At 37.8% G+C, this 13,224-nt stretch overlaps 1 protein-coding gene and 1 pseudogene across 1 annotated transcript in view; both read left to right on the forward strand.

The window, feature by feature from the left end:
* The window catches only part of KCNH8 (potassium voltage-gated channel subfamily H member 8), a 365,063-nt gene that overhangs the window by 46,147 nt on the left and 305,692 nt on the right, over window positions 1-13,224 (forward strand). The window lies entirely within an intron of this gene.
* On the forward strand, window positions 12,716-12,815 carry LOC112834804 (U2 spliceosomal RNA; annotated as a pseudogene).

The raw sequence follows: 13,224 nt of genomic DNA on the forward strand, positions 1-13,224 counted from the left end.
AATATAAGCCTTGTGAAAGTAGGAGGACTTCTACAAGTTTGTATGGCCAGCCTATTTTAAGTATGTTGTGTGAGTTTTATTTTTAAGGATTTATGTATTTTATATAAAATAATGTTTTTGATATTTATTAATTAGTGGTTTTCAGTACTACAGTTGTTCCTTAATTTTATAGAATTACTTTCATCAGCCCTATGGACAAAATTATTCTGAGGAATTGCTATGATCTTATCTTAAAACTTTCAAAGACACTTTTATCTTCGTAAAATAGTAATAAACTGCTTATTGAGGAATATTTTTAAATTACAAAATTAAAACATAAGTGTACAATTCAAATAGTGCATATATACATGTATAGATTAAGAAGAAGAGTCCTCCTTCTGACTCCATGACGTCTTTACCTGCACACACATACACCCCACACTTGCCTGGTAATCCCCTTCTCCTGTGCAAAAGGTTTTGGTATGCATCCTTACATATCTTTGTTAGGCATTTGCATTCATGTATATAATATAAATGGATACAAACTTTGATATTTTGCAAATTTGTTCCCACTTCATATATCTTAGAAATCTTTCTATGCTAATAATATATATCTCTTCATTTTTTTTTTCTTTTTCTTTTTTTAAGTGTGGGGGAGCGAGGAGCGTGGGCCTTGAACTCATAACCCGAGATCAAGAGTAGCATGCTCCACTGACTGAGCCAGCCAGGTGCCCCTCAAAGATGCAGCTTTGAGAGGGTGGGTGTTGAGACTGTCTGGAGAGTATACATGGCAGAATCCATGTTAAGGCCTCTGCATAAACATTTAGGATTCTGGTGGGTGGATGCCCTGTCTAAAGATAAGCCTCGCAAGTAAATTCCCTTGCTGCTGCTGCTTCTTCTTCTTTTTAAGATTCGTTTATTTATTTTAGGGGAGGCACGCGGCGGGAGGGGTAGAGGGAAAGGATGAGGGAGAGAATCTCCAGCAGAGTCCCTGCTGAGCATGGGGGTGGGGAGCCTTAATCCCTCTACCCTGAGATCATGTCCTGAGCCAAAACCAAAAGTCTGATATTTAACCCACTGAGCCACCCAGGCGCCCCAAATTCCCTTGCTTCTTAAGAAGAAGCTACTGACCAATCTAGAGTGGCCTGTTTCTTTCTTCTGTCTCTGCCTGCCCTCCACATATGGTGAGGGGCCAGGCTGGGACCCAACAATTAGTAATGGAGTTGAAGCTCTTTCACATGTTAATTGTTCATTAGCATAGTTTTTCTTATCCTTTTATATCTTTAACTATTGGAGGATTTAGTCTCTTTATTTTTAAATATTAATTTTATTTTATGAAGATTCTTTCAGGCATAAGGAAATTTTCTTTTGTGTTTTTTTTTCCTTTGCTTATTTGTTCTTCTGTTACCCTTCTCTAAAACTCCTATTAGTCTCAGACGGCCCGCGAAAGGGAACCTTGTTCATCTGCTTATTTTCTAACATCACGGCTGAGCCACCACAGCATTCTCTTCCTTTGCCAGCTTCCAGTTCATTGTGTAAATGATTCGTTTTTTCTGTTGTGAGCTTTGGTGATTGTGTCAGGGCTCCGTTAGGAGACGGTTTCCCCTCGTAGTCCGAACAGCAAAACCTGAGAAGAGCCTTGTTACTCGGAGGCTCCCTCAGGCCTGCACCATCCAGAACACCACCCTTCATGCTCCGCTGTCGAGAAGCACATTTCCACCAGCTGTATTCAACACTACAATGCAGTTTTAAAACTATATTTGCATCCGAGACAATAAAAAGCTGTATTTTTTTGAAAAGCCAAAAAAAAATAAATAATAAAAAAATAAGACTCCTATGAGGTGAATGGATGTTAGCCTTTCTATTAGCTACTCACTATGTCTTATAACTTTTTTCTCCTACTATTCAGTTCCTGTCCACAGCATTCAGCAGAGACGTCCCCATGGTCCGTCTTCTGGGGTCACCATGTTTTATCAGGGCCCACTCTGCTGTTCTGTCTACAGATTTTTAGTTTTAATTTTGGTATTTATGCTTTTCTTTTCTTTTTTAAGATTTTATTTATTTGTTTGACAGAGAGAGACAGCGAGAGAGGGAACACAAGCAGGGGTGTGGGAGAGGGAGAAGCAGGCTTCCCGCGGAGCAGGGAGCCCGATGCGGGGCTTGATCCCAGGACCCTGGGACCATGACCCGAGCCGAAGGCAGATGCTTAATGACTGAGCCACCCAAGTACCCTGGTATTTATGCTTTTCTATAACTACTTTATAACAGTCTAATTTTAGAACATTTGTTTGTTTATTCCTTCTGTTCTCTGGGGTATTAGTTCTGAGGGCATTAGTTCTACTCATTTTTAGTCTTTCTTCTGTTTTGTTCTTAACTGTTTATTCGGATTTCCCTTTGGGATAGTAATACTTTTTCAAGTGTTTGGTTTCCCTCCACAGGTCTCAAATTGTGCAGTCCCTGTAATGTCAGTGTGTTTCTATAGACTGGGTGGTAACTGTTCTTTGTTGTGTAGTAAATCCCCGTTTTAAAGACAGCAATTTTGCCTGTGGCTATTGTGCAGGAGAGCAAATGGGCAAGGTGGTGACCTCCAACCGGTTTAAGCTTTCCTTGAATGTCCTAGGAAATGCTGTACCCAGGATTTTGTCTCAAATTTCTAGTACCTGTCTCCCTTGTCAGATTTCCAACTTTGATAGAATATACTCATTTTTTTTTCTGTGTAACTTAAATAATAGTTACTAACCTTAAGAGTCATTGTCATTCAACATGCTGTATTTTTCTCTTGACTATCAGCCAATTCTTCTCCAAAGAGTGCCTTCATTTTAGGGTTGTTTAATGTCTTCTCTGGTTGAGATAATCATAACTCAGTTGGATTTTGACATCAGTCTGTTCCCATCTGCTTTATATCTTCCAGGAAATCTATAATTGATTCAAATTTCCGGTGCTCTTTTGTATTTACTTTTATTTTTCAAAGGGATATGGGGAGTGAAGAGATTTGTTCTGTCAGCTCTCTTCCATTTTGATTTAAGAAGACCACATTTCTTTTATCATTGCCATAAAATGCCTCTAGTTAAACAAATGATGCATTCATCTTGAGTAATGGATTATATTTTTCCAAGTTACTCCCTTTCAGCTTTCTATGGATTTGGCTTGGATTTGTGGTTTAATTTGATCCCACTGTATTTATTTTTACTGTTTGTTTCCTTGTTTTGATTTTGAAATACTTGTAGCAGGTATATTTAGGAATGGTCTGCAAACTTGCTGGAAATTTAAGCCAATCAGATATTATTAGAAGCATTATTCTTCCTTTCTTTCTTTCTTTTTTTTTTTTTTTTTTTACTGTTTTAAGTGCAGGATTGCCACTGATTGTCATAAAAGATTTAAGATTTCCACAACACTTTTTAGAAAGATTCATTTATAGAGACTCTGAAACTTTCTCATTTTAAGGCATCAGTAATGAGAGAAAGTTTTACTTTGAAAGCTGAGGCTGCTCCCATGCAAGGATTATTTTCAGTCCCTATGTCACTGAAAGTTTTAGATTCTTAAACATATGCCATTTTTAAAAATAGTGAAGAGAAAATCTTCTAATTCCAATATTTAATAAGCCCCCTCTTTGCAAAACCTGTAATTTAGTGTTCAACACAAAGTGTATGTGTAAGAATTGAATATTAATGTAATTTAGTGAAGTTTCTGCACAGAGAGAAATAAGAACAATCTTCTGTATCTCCATGGACACTAATCTTCCCTTGCTTTTGAGTCATATCATGCTCTCCCTTTCCTCCATGTTTTTCTTCACCTTCTTCCTTCATATTTAACATTTATTCAATCTCTCATAGATACCAGGCACTGTGTTAGTCCCAAGAGATACAAAGGTGAATAAATAAGCCATGATTTCGACTTCGTGTCTTTTTTTCTTAAGTTTATTTATTTATTTTTAAGTACTCTACACCCAATGTGAGGCCTGAACTCATGACCCAAGATCGAGAGTCAATGCTCTTCTTTTTTTTTTTTTTCTCTTCTGACGAGCCAGCCAGGTGACCCTTGACCTCATGTTTTAAACTTTGAGTGTGTGCAAATTCAAAAGAGATGATAGGTGTGAAAATGCTTTTGCAAACTGTAAAGTGCTCTATAAATATAGTGGTGTCATGGAAGATTCAAGTAGGTACAGAACTTAATCAATTTAAATTTTGGGTAGAGATAAAAACAAATTGTAAAATTAGCCCAAAAAGCTTTCAAATTGTTGTCTTAAGTACTGAGTATTGAATTGAAGATAATCATGCTATTGCAGGAAGAGACTCCTTTTTTTTCCCCAAGATTTTATTTAAATTAAAGTTAGTTAACATATAGTATAGTATCGGTTTCAGGAGTAGAATTTAGTGATTTATCACTTATATATAATACCCAGGGCTCATCACAACAAGTACCCTCCTTAAAGCCCCATCACCCATTTAACCCATCCCCCCCACCCACCTCCCTTCCAGCAACTGCAAGAGGAGACTCCTTAAGGAAAGAGCTGTTAAGTCAAGCAGAGAAAGACAATTATCATATGGTTTCACTCATATGTGGAACATAAGCAATAGCTCCCAGGACTACCGGGGAAGAGAGGGAAATCTGAAGGGGGAGAAATCAGAGAGAGATGAACCATAAGAGACTATGGACCCCAGGAAACGAACTGAGGGTCTTGGGGGGGTGGGCACAGGGTGATGGGTATTAAGGAGGGCATGTGTTGTGATGTGCACTGGGTGTTATACGTAACTAATGAATCATTGAACACTACATCAAAAACTAATGATGTACCATACAGTGGCTAACAACATAATAAAAAAAAAAGAAAGAGCTGTTTCACCGAAGAATTTTGCTTTAACTTTAAGGCTGCAAACATTGTGGTGAGCTTATTAGGTATTAACACTTTGCTCCTGTAGTTTTTGTTTCTGTGGGTGCAAAGATCAAATGAGACTATAGGTGTGAAAGTGTTCTGTAAACTGTAAAGTGATATATAAATATAAGGTGCCATTATTGCAAAGGGGGGTGGTGTTAAGAGACTATGGACCAAATTGGATAAGGTGCAGAACATGGGCATATTGGCACAGGAAAGGACAGCAGAGTAACTTTTAAGCAAAATTATTCCTACCTATATATTTTGAAGCATTCTAGAATGGACTCCATTTCCAAAAACATGTTCTCTCTACAACCTGCTATGGCATTTGAAATTCTGTTAAGGAAATTACTTCTGTTTGATGCTAATCATTGGTAATAGCATGTGTTCAAAAGCAGTATTTTTATAATGCAGTGGTTTAATGTTTGCAAGTATTTTGCTCTATTTTTATTAGCTCATGGTAACGTTTTGAGCTAGGTGTTGGTGATGGTATGTTTATCTTCACCATCTTTATTGTTCCTTTTTTACCGATGAAGAAGTAAGATTCAAAGTTGAATGAACTAGTCATCCCATAACCAAAATGTGACAGGCTTAATCCAGACTGTCTCTCTTCTGTGTCCTTTCTGCTCCATCATGATTAAACCCCCGATGAAAGTGTTTATGAAGCTTCTATTATAGAGTTAGGGAATTTCAAAGTCTGATGATAGTTTCTTTGGAGGGCACCCAAAATTGATTGAAGAGAGATCTTATGGGTCAGAATCAGAGAATATCATAGACAGTGTTTGATTTTAAGTACTAAATTGTTAAACACAATTTAACAATTTAGTTAATGGAGAAAACAATGTGGATTAGTTTAGGTTAAGGAATGCTTCGTGGAGAGGTGGGATTGTCTTATTTTAAAAAGTTAGTTAAGAAGTAGAGACCCTTTTAGGGTAAGTTAAGTGCATTAAGAGGAAGGCCATCATAACTGAAAGTGGCAGTAAAACTGGTTAATAAAAACATACACATAACTTGTGTAATCAAATGTTTCCCCAAGCCTCACAAGCTATGATCATAGGAACACACTCCTCTTTGACCAGCTTGAGGCCCTGGGGAACCCACCATGCCTTTTTCCTGCCATCCTCACCTGCACCCGTACCCACTCACAGGCTGCTGCCTGGCCACCTACAGTTCCAAGACTCCATTATGTTCATTCTTCTTGCTGGTTGTGAAATGATTCCTTTCCCTGCCCTTTTCTGCCTTTTTAGAAGGAATCCTAGAGCAGAGCTGCTTGGCTCTGGCATTATGGGCTTTCCTCCCTTTGATTCCCATAGCCCTGTTCTTCCTCAAGGTACATTCATACTGACAGAGTAGATGAATCATAACGGATTCATAGCCCATCTTGTCTCCATCCCCAATAGAGAAGCTCTCTCTGGTCTCAACACCCAGATAGGCCTGGACATTTGCTTCATCACTTGACAGTGGAGTATCTATTACCCTGTTTGTGTTTTGGCAGAAGTTATTGATTTGGTTGGCTGCAGCGTTTTGCCTCTCAGTACAAAAGTGAAAGAGAAAGATACTCCATCTACCGGATAATTCCCCGGGAGCCAGGGTACAGCGTGTGGCCCAAGTTCAGCCAATCAGATGTTGCAGCCTGCAGCTGATTCTGGAGTAAGTGACCCAGGAAAAGAAGGGTCAGTTAGGAGCCATGACGAATATAGCAAGGTTCAGCACTGATGGCAATGGCTTCTAGCAGTGGTCATATTTTGCAGAGGCATCAGAGTCTTGTCATTGGACTTGCTTCTTGGTCCTCCAGCCCAGATCTTTACTGGGTCCTGCTCTTTTTTCAGTTTGCACCTTTCTCTAGCCTTCTTGCAGATTCTGCCAAATCTTATCTATTTCGATCAAACATTCGGAAGATAGAATGTTAGAAAATGTTTGTTCATTTGCTTTAAAAAAATATAGCTCAAATTAATTTATTTTTCTTATGACAAAGTACTCTGACTCCAAACAAAAGACGCTGTTGCCAAGTCTGGCTTATTGGGCCATGCTGACTTTGCTAGTGCCAGATTCTCCCTAAGAGAACCCTGGCGTGCTCTTTGTTGAGCTGTCATTTTCCTCTATCACCCCAGAAGTGGCCAGGTGTAAGTGCATATGCCTGATCTCATCAAAGACAACTTAACTCCTTTTCTGAAACTGCTAGTTCACATGTATATTGAGAAAAAGATTAGGTACGATTCAAGGAGTGAGGAGAAAGAAGGTACCACCTAATTCCATGTGTTAGGAACTTTACATTTTTGTTCTGATCCCTATTACTGATATTTTCATCTCACATGCTCACACCAGTGTCAAAATGGGCACTTTTACCCAGTGAGAGACTCTGAAATGGAAAAAAAAAATTAATGTTTTCAGTAGAAAACTAGGTATTCTTTAGCAACATGCTCTTCCTAACTATCTGATTATATGTAGGTCTTGGTACCTTTCCTTGTCTTTGTAAATTTTAGACAATTAAAAATGCAAATGATTCTTATTCCTAGGGATACAAGTGCTTACACACTGCCTTGGACACATAAAACCCTACGTAAAAGCCTTTGGTAACTCCTTATATGCAAATAAATTTTGTTTGAGGTTAAATTGACTTCCCTTCCTCTTCTATGGAAAAAGCCAGTTTTAAATCTATTTTCAAGTTCATTTCAACATTTCTTACTGCCTATGTATATGGTTCTTTGGATTCTCCTTTGATGTAACATCTGACTGGTTATCTCATTAATTAATAAGTTAAATAGGAACACAGGGCAAACAGGGATCCCATTACTTTTGTCCAAACCTGTAAAATAGTATTGTAAGGAGTTTCCTGTTTTCAGTATCTTTCTCCTTGCTTTTTTTTTTTTTTTAAGATTTTATTTAATTGACAGAGAGAAAGAGACAGCGAGAGAGGAAACACAAGCAAGGGGAGTGGGAGAGGGAGAAGCAGGCTTCCCGCTGAGCGAGGAGCCTGATGGAGGGCTTGATCCTAGGACCCTGGGATCATGACCTGAGCCGAAGGCAGACGTCTAACGACTGAGCCACCCAGGCGCCCCTCTCCTTGATTTTACTTTACAAGCCACTAACAGATTATTATTCTGAAATCAATGCTCTACTCATTTCATTTTGGCCATTTCTCCCAGTGACTTCTAGGGTCAAATAGAAATATTTTGAACGACTGACTTTAGAATTTAACATCCCCCCACCCCACACATCTTGCCCTATATACTCCAGTATTATCTCACAAACAACATAACTTGTATTACTCATCTTTGTTTTCTGTATTGGGAGGCCTTCTTCCACTCTGATTTACCAAGTCCAATAAATCCTGAAAAGTCAATTCCATTCCATTTTTACCTCTCCCATAAAATCTTCCCAAATCTAACTGGTGTAGAGCCATTGTCCCCACTGTAACGTGTCTACTGAGCCATTCCGCAGTCAACCTTGCAAATTGTTTCAGGGCCATGGAGGCATTTATGTGTCATGTTCTTAGAGGCAATATGGTACAGTAGTTAAATATATAGGTTTTGGAGCCAGGCTGTCTGGCTACAAATCTCAGCTCTGCCTCTTCTTCCCTCCACAACCTTGGGAAAGTCATATAACTTCTCAGTGGTTTGGTTTCTTCACCTCTAACAGGATAATGAGAACTCCTGTATAAATTACATGAATTAATATATGTCAAGTGTTTATAAATATATTTGGTTCAAAATTAAGTGTCATGTAAACTTTACCATTATGGTTAACATTATTTCTATTTTACTCATTCTTGGCTTATTTTCCCAACTGAATTTTAAATTATTTGAGGAGAGAAATAATTTTTTATTGAAGTACAATTGAGATACAACATTGTATTAGTTTCAGGTGTACAACATAATGATTCAACATTTGTATACATTTCAAAAAGTTCACCACATTGTCTATTTACCGTCTGTCACCAAAAAAAATTAACATTTTTTTCTTGTGATGAGAACTTCCGAAGATTTACTTTCTTAGCAACTTTCAGATTTGCAATAAAATATTATTGACTCTAGTCCCCAGGCTGTACATAATATGCCCATGAATTTCTTATTTGATAACTGGGAGTTTGTATCTCTTGATCTCCTTCCCCCGTTTTGCCTAACCCCAACCTACCTTGTCCTCTGGCAACCACTATTTCACTGTGTCTTTGAATTTGGTTTTGTATTGTTTTGTTTATTCGTTTTGTTTTTTTTAGATTCCACATATAAGTGAAATCATATGGTATTTCTCTTTCTCTATTTGACTTATTTCATTTAACATAATATTCTTGAGGCCTATGCATGTTGTTGCAAATGGCAAGACTTTATTTTTTTTTATAGCTTAGTATTCCAGTGTGTGTGTGTGTGTGTGTGTGTGTGTGTGTGTGTGTGTGTGTGCCGCATCTTCTCTATTCATTCATCCATCAGTGGATGCTTAGCTTGTTTCCATATCTTGGTTATTGTAAATAATGCTGGAATGAATGTAGGGGTGCAGATACATTCTCAAATTAGTGTTTTCTTTTTCCACATGTAGCTGTAGATTTGTTGTGTCTGTGGGAGGAGGTGCGTTCAAGATCTTCCTATGCTTCCATCTTGAACAGCCCTGGAAAGAAATTATTAAAAAACAGACAAAAAGGGGCACCTGGGTGGCTCAGATGGTTGGGCGTCTGCCTTCGGCTCAGGTCATGATCCCAGGGTCCTGGGATCGAGCCCCACATCTGGCTCCCTGCTCGCTGGGAGGCCTCTTTTCCCTCTCCCTCTACCGTTCCCCCAGCTTGTGCTCTCTTGCTCTCTCAGTCAAATGAATAAATAAAAAAATCTTTAAAAAAAAAACCAACAAAAAAAAACCAGACAAAAAAACCTTTTGTAGTGTGTGTGTCACAAATGTGATGCTTGACCACTTGGTAAAAAGGACTTATCAAAGGCTTTTGTATTATTTGTTTCAGAGGTACAGGTCTGTGCTTCAACAGTCTTATACAATTCACAGTGCTGTATGTTAAAAAAAAAAGAAGATAGTAGGAAGGGAAAAATGAAGGGGGGTAATTGGAGGGGGAGATGAACCATGAGAGACTATGGACTCCGAGAAACAAACTGAGGGTTCTAGGGGAGGGGAAATGGGTTAGCCTGGTGATGGGTATTAAAGAGGGCACGTATTGAATGGAGCACTGGGTGTTATGCACAAACAATGAATCATGGAACACTACATCAAAAACTAATGATGTATGGTGATTAACATAACATAATAAAATAAAATAAGAAAAGGCTTTTGTATAGGGTGTTATGTGTTGAAGGCAATGTTCAAGCACTGTGCAACAAGGTATTGGAAAGGTTGGATCAAGAACTACTTCAGTAATTCCAAACATGCAATAGTTTTTTATTCATCTCTAATCAACAGACATTTATTGAGTATCCACTGTGTGCCAGACATAGAGATCAATCATAGGGATTCAGAATGAACAAGTAACCATTCCAATCCTTAAAGCACTTAACAGTCAGTACAGGAAAATTAATAAGCAAATGAATAGGGGCAGTTCGTTGCTGAACTTTATACTAGAAGTATGCATAAGCATAGGATACAGTGGAAAACAAAGTAATGACAGAAATGGTTTCTCCAAGGAGGTTTTTTTTTTTAAAGATTTATTTATTTGAGAGAAAGAGAGAGAGAGAGCATGGAAGAGGGAGAAGAGCACAGGGAGAGGGAGAGAGTCTCTAAGCAGACTCACTGCTGAGTGCAGAGCCCAACGTGGGGCTTGATCTTACAACACTGAGATCATGACCTGACCCGAAACCAAGAGTCAGATACTTACCCGACTGAGCCACCCAGTGCCCCCAAGGAGGAGATTTTTAAGTGAGCCCAAAATAGAAGACATTGGGGAGTAAAGGTATGAAGTGTTCTGAGAAAGCAGAGCACATTTGTGGAGGCCGGAACCAACATGGCAGGTAAGAGAACTCCAGTGGGATAAGGCTCGGCTACGACACAAAACAAAGCTGGAGAAGTAGTCAGGCTCCATCCTTCCATAGAAAAGATTCAGACCATTTCCTGTGGCCAAAAAAGAATGGGTGGAGATTCGATTTTCTATAAAATGATTAATAAAATTTATAGACTATTGATTCCAAGTGATGCTTCATTATAATATTACAGAGATACGGATGTATCTTCTGTGAGCACAATTGATGTGATAGTGATTCTTAACACCAAGAACAGCAGACTTTCCCAACCAGTAGCAACCAACCAATCTCCACCCCTCAAAGATGTTTTCAGTGTTTTCTTAACACAGGGAAATATACTATATTTGGTTTTTAGGGTATCTCTGAGAGTACAGAATCTTAATAAGTATGACATAGCTTTTGAGATGAATTAGCTGGTCCACTGAGAATAGGGGTTTGCAAAAAGAAGGACATCTCAGAAAATATGGAGGGAAAAGAGATGAGAAGAGAGGGGTCTCAAGCAAGGCCACCACCCGGAAGGGCCATAGAATAACTAGAACCTCAAAGTAGTGTTTGCTGGCAGGTGAGCAGATGATGAAGACTGGCTGGCTGACCAACATCTTCCCGTCATCAGCCTCAGGTTTACGGCAGAAAACTATGAAATAGAAAATGCTGTAGGAAGGAATGGCTTGCCATTTTGAAAGCTCTTTTTCTCTCACTTCAAACACTTAACTTCCACCATGCTGCATGTTCTTGTATTCATTTTGTTGTGTCATCCTATTAATATATAAAATCTGATAGTTATTCATTGCTAATCAGGTTGAAATAAATCATGTTACATGTTAAACTGAGCTTAATTTATCCTCTCTTTTGCATCTGACAGGGTGCTTTTAGAACAATAGTTTCCACAGATGTCAGAGCACAAACAAACCTTCATTAGAAGTGGTTCTCTACTATTACATAAACTATGATGAGAAACAAAGGACATCACGTCCTAAGAGGTGAAGTCAATCATCTAAGAAAAGAATACTCCCTCAAATTTGTAAATATGAATTCTTCGCTTGCAATATTAAAGTTCTTGTAGCTGCTGGATAAAAACTGTTACTCAGATAATTCATGCATTGGAAATGTGCTTAAGTCTTTAGTTCCTGGGAACAATTCATGTATATATTATATATTTATATACCTACATAAAACTAAAACGATATGTACATAAAGATATGTATTTTTAAAATTCCTTAGCAATGGATACCAAATTTTCTAATTATAAGGAACTGTCTTTTATCCTCATAAACAAAGATATATTTAGTAAAATATGCAAATCACCAACTCTTATGACAAATGACAGAAGAAAGTAGTGTGTGATATAATATTGCTGTTTCAATTTAAAAAGTGAGTAGTCCTGGGCGCCTGGGTGGTTCAGTTGGTTGAGTGACTGCCTTCGGCTCAGGTCATGATCCCGGGGTCCTGGGATCGAGTCCCACATCCTGCTCCCCTGCTCAGCGGGGAGCCTGCTTCTCCCTCTGCCTCTGCCTGCCACTCCCCTTGCTTGTGCTCTCTCCATCTCTCAGAGATAAACAAACAAACAAATAAATGAAATCTTTAAAAATAAATAAAAAGTGAGTAGTCCTGTCTTGATGAACTGGGCTTTATTCAGCTAATTGCATTATCTAGTGCCACAATTAATAATGAAGGAGCTTAGAGGAGGAGGATCTCTTTTTAAACTATTTTGCTATAAACTCTGATGTGATATGAATAACTTGATAAATATTTTTATCGTGAAACTGAGGAATATAATGTCTTATTCTGTGAATTACTAACAAGGCCTGGTTTAAAAAAAAGCTAATTAATCAATTTATTCCCTACATCATTGCAGAAACTAATATGAGGCGGCTTTCAGGGATATAAATAACTGATTAAAAATAAAATTGTTTCAATCGCTTCTCGGCCTTTTGGCTAAGATCAAGTGTAGTATTTGTTCTTATCAGTTTAAAAATAAAATTGTTTTCCATAGAAGAAATAAAAACAAAACAAAAAAATTGGTAAAGGAATGAATGAAGAAAAAAATAAAGGTAGAAAATAAGATAAAGCCCTAAGGATCAGCTTGTTGTAAAAGATGATTTTGAGAAGTTGCTAAATGTGGTTCAAAAATATATCCAGATCAAATAAATAGTAAGCATAAATAACTTGTAGATTTTTATTGTTAGATATTAATTTTTGAAGATAATTAGGGAATGATGAATAATTATTAAGTGAATAAAGCTTACAAAAATTTTATATTCTGAAGAGGAAAAAAAATGCATGTTTTTAGAATTTACTGGAAACCTAAACAATATGGTACCCAAGGAAAGTTGCAAAGCTTTTACTACATACACAGGTGGGATTCCCACTTTTTTTTTCTTTCTTTCTGGAACAATGCTTTATAATCAGGGTATAATTAGTGTT

Source organism: Callorhinus ursinus, unplaced genomic scaffold (genome assembly GCF_003265705.2).
Source record: "Callorhinus ursinus isolate GAN/ISIS: 27379988/994484 unplaced genomic scaffold, GSC_fseal_2.0 scaffold1, whole genome shotgun sequence".
NCBI lineage: Eukaryota > Metazoa > Chordata > Mammalia > Carnivora > Otariidae > Callorhinus > Callorhinus ursinus.